Below are 8,925 nucleotides of genomic sequence, written 5' to 3' on the forward strand. Positions count from 1 at the left end.
TTATGGGGACGGTTCGTGGAATGTAAGCACAGAATAATGAGGACGCTGAAAAGACGGAGGACTTTGTTTTCTGTGTGACTTAACGCTTGAATCCAGAGTTTAAAAATCAGCCAAAAGTTTGTCTATTTTGAATAAATCAGTGATTAAATGTAGAAAATAAAAAAGACAGCAATACAGATGCACATGTTTGTGTTTTGCCGAGATATGAATGTGTTACAGGTTTTTAACCCTTTTTACTCTTACAACCACAAGCTTTCATATATTTCATATATTGTTACTTTGTATAATAGTAAATGCTAAACTTTCTCCCTGACCTGTATGTCTGGTTTGTTTCTTGGTCTTCATCAGAATCAGAATGCTTTATTTAGTTATTGTACAAATACAAATAATCTTGTCCCACACTGTGTCCAGTGGATGCAGTGAGGGGCTGCAAAAAAAAAACAAACCTTTGCACACATAAGCAACATTTAGAGACAATAAGACAGTAACATGATGCTATTTCTAGCTCCTGCTAGCTAAGGGCAATTCTTTAATGTTCTTTATCAAACAGGTGGGCTCTATTTATGATTTAGTTGGCTTCTGAAAAAATCTGGGTTAATGAATTGGGTCAATACCAGCGTACCAGCACTGGTACTCGTAAAAGCATGCAAATACTCCAATATCAACTCAAGGGCTAAAACATACAATAGAGCTTAGATCGGGCCTAACAACATCCAGTCCAACTTAGCCAGAGCCTGATTCGACCAACTAATTAACATTAATTAAAGACCTGAGCCCAAAGTAAATCCCACATATTATTTTAGGTAAGCTTTTACTACTTTAATTTTTAGATCATAATTTGAGTTAGCAGTGTAATTTCTCCCGATTTTAGCTTTTGTTCAACATCTTCCGCCTCCATCTTGTTGCTTGTTGTAACAGCAGAGTGAGTCAAGCGCAAATCTTCTGGGACGTGTGACTGATAGGAGCGGAGCAAGACGGAACTGCATGCACATTGTGCAGTGAACTTTTGCACCTTAATGTCTTTCTTTGCTCAACATGCTCCTCTATTTAGACTACAATAAGTAGATTAACACAACTTTGTTTCACGTATTCTCATTAAGGGAAAAAGGGAGAAGGTGTCGAAAGAAGGTAAGAAGTAACTTTAAGTTATGATAGCTAGGTGGTGTTGACATAAAACCTGTTTAAAAAATGGGTGTCTGGCACGCTTTATCAATGAACCCCGTTTTCAGCTCCTTTTAATCCCCAAAAATTGTGTTGTGGTGAGGATGGGTAAAGGTTATAAGCCCAGTCTCTACACCCAGTACTTCTGGGTGGTTCTTCCCAAATGTCTGCAACACTCAGGTTGGCTGGCTGACAGTCATTTCCCCAAATATCCCGTTTCATCCCCTATGTCTACTCAATGCATGGCAAAAGTCATTTTCATCCCAAATGTCCTGTTTTATCCCCAAAGACCACTTCCCAAATATGCCATTTAAAGGTATACCCAAATATCCTGACGCCATCTGGTGGCGATTTTAGGTACTGTAACGCATCAGTGAATTCCACCAGTAGGCAACTTTGTGTGAAGGCAACTTTGGCGGTCTGTCACGGTCTCACCGTAGGTTAAAAAAATTCTGATATAGGGACATAAAGGTCATGAAAGATAAGGCTTTCAGGCGATCCTGCTGTGACCTTGGGTTAAGGATTTACAATTTTTCAAAGTTGGCCAAATAATCTTTCCGAATGGCCAGGTTAGGGAGGGCTGGGCCCTAATGAGGGTAAGAAGAGATAAGTCGTCGAAAGAGGGTCACTAGTTCCCCCTCTAGGTTCTCCAGATCCAGGGGATTTTTGACAAAGTTTACCGAGGTTCCCAGCAGTGGAACTAGGGTAAACATGGTCAACAGTCCCCCTCTTAGTTCTCCAAACCTAGGGGATTTTTGACAAAGGCATTGTTTTGTCAAAAATTCCCGACTTGGGAAGAACGAATCAGAACCAGCAGATCTCGACCTGATGTCAGAGCTGTACTGAGGAACAGCTGGCCAAAACCTGGCATCATTTTGTCAAAAGAGGATAAAGGAGGGGTAAGGCATCAAACATGCGTCTTTATGTTGGTCTACATCCACAACATTTGAGGTTGTGGATATAATGTCAAAAAGAATAAAGTGGTTTGAGTAATTTTGCAAGCCAATGTGTTTTGCACGTTATGCACAGTGTGTTTACGCAACCTTACATCGTGATCCAATAAAGGCTCCAACAGTAAACTTAGGCGGCACCCCTCTTCTTAATGACCCACTCTCCAAACAACTTCCATACATACATTACAGTTGCCACAAAGAGTTGGGTCGATGGGCTGGGGAGGGCGCTAAAACGCCTCAATGATATGCAATTATTACAGAAAGGGGGGTATCACGCTGCTACAATGATGAGGTAATTTTCCAATTGCACAAGAAAGATTTAGGGCGCCGATTTTTTATTTTTTTTGGTTCACTTCTCTGCAGTGTTTTGGAGAGGAGAGTCACGAGGCATTTTAGGGGGGAGAGGAAGGAGGAGTGAGAGGGGAGCCGCATTTGGAGGCCAGAGATGGAGCAGAATTCCATGAACAACATCTGGAATTCCGACTGCATCATGTGAGCCAGACACTCAGCAGGACGGAGTGATGAGGCGATGGGGGATGGGATCCATTGGACTATGAAAACAGAAAACAATAAGGAATTTTAGTAGCTTTTTAAAATGTTCTGTCTTCCAGGCAGGGTTTAGAGCACGTTCTTTCACCATGGATCATCTTCGTCTCAGTCCTCTGTGGCTTGCAAACAAGTCAGATGTTTCACTGAGGGTCAACATTTGATGTTTTCTGTCCTTTCCCAGCTGACTCTGCAGAGTGCAGAAAAGAATTGCTTCAGCATAATTCTTCCCCACAGTCTTCTCTCTTCATTTCTTTGTGTGTAACTGGAGAACTTTTCTTCACTGTCCGGGAAATGACTCATTGATTTTTTTTTCTTCTCTTTTCTTTTCTTTTCTTTTCTTTTGTTTTGTTTTCTTTTCTTTTCACAAAGCCCAACAAAAGGACCTCACCACTATGTCCGGGACTCTTTTAGCCATCTCCACTCCCATTTTAACCAGATGCAACTCTGCAGACTGAAATGTTGGACTGGACATCTTAAGAAAATCTCAATGTACTTATTGCAGTAAAAATTTCTAATACAGCATATGTCAATGCTAAAATATACAACTAATCTGGAGGTTTTAATGCGTTAATATTACATAACGCTGATTAATCAAACTATCTTTTTTTTTTTTACCTTATAGCTTCTCTTCCACTGAGGGTTACCTAGGTGACAGCACCATGTGGGAAAGTCAAGTTTTTGATATGGGCAATATGGGCAATTGCCCAGGGTGCCATCAGAAAGGCGTGGGGCATCCAAGAAGTGGAAAATGAAATACAGCTCTGGAACAAAATTAAGAGACCACTGCACTGAACCCCATTTAAAACCTGATGGTTATTCCACCAAATGTTGACTACTGAACTCTTCCTGAGTTAAAACATTAGTTTTGTTGCTTCCAAATGAATTTGAACTTGTTTTCTTTGCATTATTTGAGGTCCAAAAGTGGTGCATCTTTGTTATTTCTCATTTCAGAAACATCTGAAATTCCAAGTTTATTTTATGAACAGTGGTTCATAAAATAAAGGAGAAATGTTCATTTTACTCAGACATATACATATACATATAAAAAGTAAAACCAGAGAAACTGATCATTTTAAGTTTCTCTTTAAGATCTCTTTGTTTTTTCCAGAGCTGTTTATGTTATCTTTCAGTTGCCCCCTGAACAAGTTTACTATACTATGTACTTGTACGAATGTGTAGTGGAGTAAGTTTTTCTTAGTTGCTGTTAAGTACCAGGAAACTGCATTACCTGCCATCGCTACAAAAATAAAAAAATCTGATAACTGTTTGCATTTTAATTGGTTGAAGTGTGACAGAAAGAGGGACCATAACCGAAGGAACCACCTCTGCTTGCATATTTATAATTTAAGCTTACAAAGTTAGGGATTAATTGTGATTAATCACAGCGTTTGATTAATCTGGTTAAAATTTTTAATCGATTGACAGTTCTAATTAGAAAATAAGCTACTATAAAAGTGACTTTAAATTGAGGTTGAGTACCAGAAATGTTTTCATTTAAACTCTTTCAGAAGCAACAAAGTAATTTATAGCTAGCAAATGTCTAGCTGAATGACTTTTTTTAAAAAAATTTTTTTTATTAAAGCTTTTTTCTTTTATACATAAAGAAAAGAGGAGTCAGACATATAGTCTATTTAAACTACATATTCAAACAAAAACAGACTACAACACAATAATCTGTACAAAAGAACCTCATTCACTCCTGCCCAGGTCACTGCCCACTGCATCCCGACTCCTCACAAGAATGGAGCACATTTTAATAAAAACAAATTCACCTGAAATATTATTGTATGTTTTGAAATGCGTCAAGAAAGGAGTCCCGAGTTTTTTTTTGTTTTGTTTTGTTTTTATAATTTCCCAGTGGAGTGTTGAAGACAACATCTTATTTTTTCCAGTCTCAAGCGCGTCATAAGGTCATATAAATAATGCTTGTAATTTGGAAGAGAAACACCCCTCCGTCTGATTAGAGCTGCGCGTCTCGCTAACAGAGAACAAAACAACAACGCCTGTCTTTTAGAGGCTGGTAAAGGCAACTCCTCACCACTGATGCCAAAAAGAGCCAAGACAGGGCTAGGTGTTATTGCCACTCTGAGGAACCTGGACAGCGTAGGAAAAACGTTGGTGCCAGAACTGAACAAGACGGTTTGCATTTGGAGAAGCGGGGTCTACGTACCGCTTTAAACGGAACAAGACGATGGCGGATGCTCACTTTTTCAATAAACAAGTTTAAACATAGATGTCTCCAGCTGGGAAGTCCTCTTCCTATAAAGTTTTGAGTTTGGTGAGAAGGTCTATGTCGTATTTAGCATTTTATTGTAAAGCCACGACATGAGTCCTTTAAGGGTCAGGTCCAATAGTAGAATGAAGTCCAATGATGTCGACTCTGACAGAGAAACCAAGCCTGAAAGAGGAGACTCTGGCTTGTTAATATCTGATAAAGTGGGATTGTGGTAGACCATATTTGTTGTCAAGTTGTTAAGATGATGCTAATTTCTTCCCTATGAAAAGGTCTGTAAAATGAGTAAGATCCTTCCTGTGCCACTCTAGGAACACCGCATCCCGAACAGATGGTTTAAAGAAATGGTTGAGTGCAATTGGTCTTACAAGGGTAAATATTATGGAGTTTAAAGTATTTTTAAACTTGCCCCCATGTTTTCAGTGGATGTTTCACAACCGGATTTAAAATAGAGTCAGATGAAGAGAGAGAGCAGAGGACAGCCGGTATGAATGCATTACTTAATTTCCATTTTGGGATCAATAAAGTATTTTTGAGTTGAATTGTTGTCACTGTGTAATTCACCCAGTCAGGGCTTAAATTATGGGGAAAATACCCAAACACTAAGCATCTAAGGTTGGTAGTCCAATCATAAAATCATAAATTGGCAAGGGTAAACCTTCCACGCTCCCCTTTAGGTTTTTGAAAATGTATATTATTAAGTCTTGGGCAATTACCTAGGGAAAATATAGGATGAAAATAATCAAATTAAGCTCATTAAAGAGCACCTGGAAAGCAGTAACCATTTTGTGAGAAATCCTTTCACTTGGTTTCACAAAGGAGTCAAATTTTCTGTCACTGTGATACCCAGATATTTAAATTTTTGTCTGTCAATTCTGAACGGCAGATTAGTGAAATCTGACATAATTGCTTTTCTACTTTAAGGAAAAAGCTCACCTTTAGTAAGGTTCAGCTCATACCCAGGAAGCTGACCAAACTGGCTCAACAGAATGAGGTGGAAAAGAACGAAGCTGATAGCTTGGAGATAAAAAAGCAAAAGATCGTCTGCGCAAAGCGACACCTTATGTTCCTCTTAATGCCACATATCTCTCCTTACTGGTACACAGTGAAATGGTGGGGGGCTCTAAGCCCAGATCAAAAAGCAGAGGACAGCACTGGTGGATGCCTCTTTGTAATTTAAATGGTTTAAAAATTAGTAATTTAATCTGACTTTTCATGATTTTCCCTCAAACATTGATATTTGTGATTGTAACCTGATAAACAGTCACAAAGATTAAGGGGTGCAGAGTTACGATATGAATTTGTATTCCAAAGTAACATGAAGGCAGCCAGATTTTTGGGACTCTATAAATTTCTGCTCCTCATTACATAAATATTTTTTCTTTCCTTTTACTATGTTTAAAATATTGAATTCTTACATCTTTTCATATAAGGCATCCTCACACCGTACTCTCAGGTGTTCGAGGGCTACATACATTTCTTTTAGATAAAAAAACAAAAATATTGTGTGCATTTTTTTACCTACTCAACAATAAACACAGGGAACAGTTTAGTTAAACAAATAATCGTTTTTTTGAGGGAAAATGATCTGTAAATACTTGTAGAAGCAAAACATTTAAAAAAAAGATCTTGGCTTGTCTTATTAAAAGAAACAGTTCACGTTAACATTGCGGATATTTGTGATTTTTGTTTACTATTAAAACTATTAAAAAGACTGCAAAAAAACCCATTGCTATTAAAGTATACATACTTTGTATTGTTCCTAACAAGTTCAGCTAAGACAAACAAAAAAAGTCTGACATGTACACAAATGGACACGTCTGCTCTGACCCAAATCCTGTCACACATTCAGTCGAATTTAGCTAAACTCCCACATTCTTTTTTATGTGTCTGTATTGCCCAGAACTGCAGGCTTACTTTGTAGAGCCGTAAACAGCCTGCAGCCTGGTCAACACAAGCTCTCTGACTGGGAAAGTCCTGCTGTTGCTTCATGTTTCTCGTAAAATTCACCATGATGTTAATGTAAATCCCCCAGTGATTTAAAGTAAATCACTGGGATTTAGAGAGAACGGTTGCTATGAAACTTTTCTGCTTAGCGACAAAGATATGAGATCATGGAAACGGGAGTACCTGATGCATGGGTGTAAAGTTAGCATCTGGCTCTCATTAACGTCAATTAAAGCTCTGCCACTCATATAACAAATCGGAAGAGGGAGTGGGTGCTGTCTTCTCTTGTTCCTGCACCAAAGACACAAGGTGTCCCAAAGCACTCCGCTTTAATTGAATTGTCTTTTTGAGGAGACAAAATATTTTTAAACTTCTGGAAAAGAATATGGAGAGTGACGGGATCAACATTTCTCTGGAAGCGAATGATTGGTACCTTTTCTTGCCAACTTGCACGCCGCTTTAGTCATCCTGCGCGTTATTCCCCAAGACAAGAGATGCAACTGAAAGAAACAAGGAAAGCGTTAAAACATTTCCACAGGGAGGCAATTGTGCATTGAACTGAGATGTTCTTCAATTTAAAGATTAAATATTCACCACTACTTTCTCCTGGTGGTTGCATTTTAAATTCTGAAATCTGCTGCAATGTGTTTTACTGACGCTCATTTCAAATTTACATGTAGGAAAAAAGTCAAGAAGGAAAAATTAAAGAAAAGGAGGTTTTGTCATTTATTTAGGGGAAAACGACACTCAAAATATTTGCCCAACTTAATAATTAACCCTTAAATATTATTTTATTTTGTAGCAGCCTAGCATATAAAGATAATTGTATCTGAACCATTGTATCATTCGCGTAAAGTTGTAATGACTTCGAGAAGGCGGAGTTTCAGAAAGAGCAAGAGCTTCTTAAAGAGACAGAGGTCCAGTTTCAAGGCGCTAAGTTAAGAAGTCAAATTTCTTTTAAGTCATATTTTATACATACAGCATTTTTATAACAACTGAAAGGTATCAGTGTCACTTTATGGAAGTAGGTGGTTTGAAAACACATAGTACTGCCCCTTTAAGAGACATGAACACCTTTGCGAGACAATGCAAGAGTCTTGAGTAGAAACAAATACCACAATAATCATCGTTCTCGATATTTAAGCCGCTACAAGAGAAAATATAATAAATCATTTTAACAAAACTAGAACTCTAGTTGTGAGCCAATGTGAGAGGAGTAAGTGAGATTTCCTGCACAACAGCAAGACTGCAAACCAGCAGCTGGTCAGTAAATGAAACCCGAACCTCCCTCGGTAATCAGACTCACATGCCTCCTGCTGTAATGCAGCAGGAATATCTGGTTTAAGCACCTTTTTGATCACTTATATCAGAATCTATGCGGACAGAAATAAGGTCCTCCAGATTTCACTCAACAATTACTCTCGAGTTTCTTTTTTTTTTTTTTTCGTGGTGCGTATTACCAGAGAAAGAATGGGGGGATTAATAGCTAATGCATTTTTCCGTTGTGACTGCATATTGGTTTTCCATCGAGCAACACACATGGAACTGAGAGTGGAAAAACAAAACTTCCACATAACTCAAACATATTTCTGTCTTCCACAGATCTCAGCGTTCTCCTTCGTTCTTTCGAGATATTTGTTTTTAGCTCAGACCTGTCTTGCTAAAATGTTCCAGAAGGGATTGATTTATGCCTGCATGGCTGCTTTTGTTGCTTATCACAGTCTGCACTTTGCACTGGGTGTAAAGTGACGATGGGAGCAAATCCTTTATATAACATGAAGAGAAATTATGGTGTTGGGGAGAAAAAACGTGGAGGTGCAAATAAGTGGAGAAATTTAGATTTGACCATTTCTTTACATGTCAGATCAGCAGCGCTAAAAAAACAAGTCTTCACAACACTTGAACGCTTTCAAATTTTGTCACATTATAATCAGGGATTTAATTTTTTTACTATAAGTCTGAAATCTTGGAAGAAAATCTGCTACAAGGTGCAAAAAGACTGGGGCAGAGATTCACCTTCCTGCAGGACAACCCTAAACATACAAGCAGAACTACAACGCAATGGAACAGATCACAGCATAT

This window comes from Poecilia formosa, unplaced genomic scaffold (genome assembly GCF_000485575.1).
Source record: "Poecilia formosa unplaced genomic scaffold, Poecilia_formosa-5.1.2 Scaffold49, whole genome shotgun sequence".
Lineage (NCBI taxonomy): Eukaryota > Metazoa > Chordata > Actinopteri > Cyprinodontiformes > Poeciliidae > Poecilia > Poecilia formosa.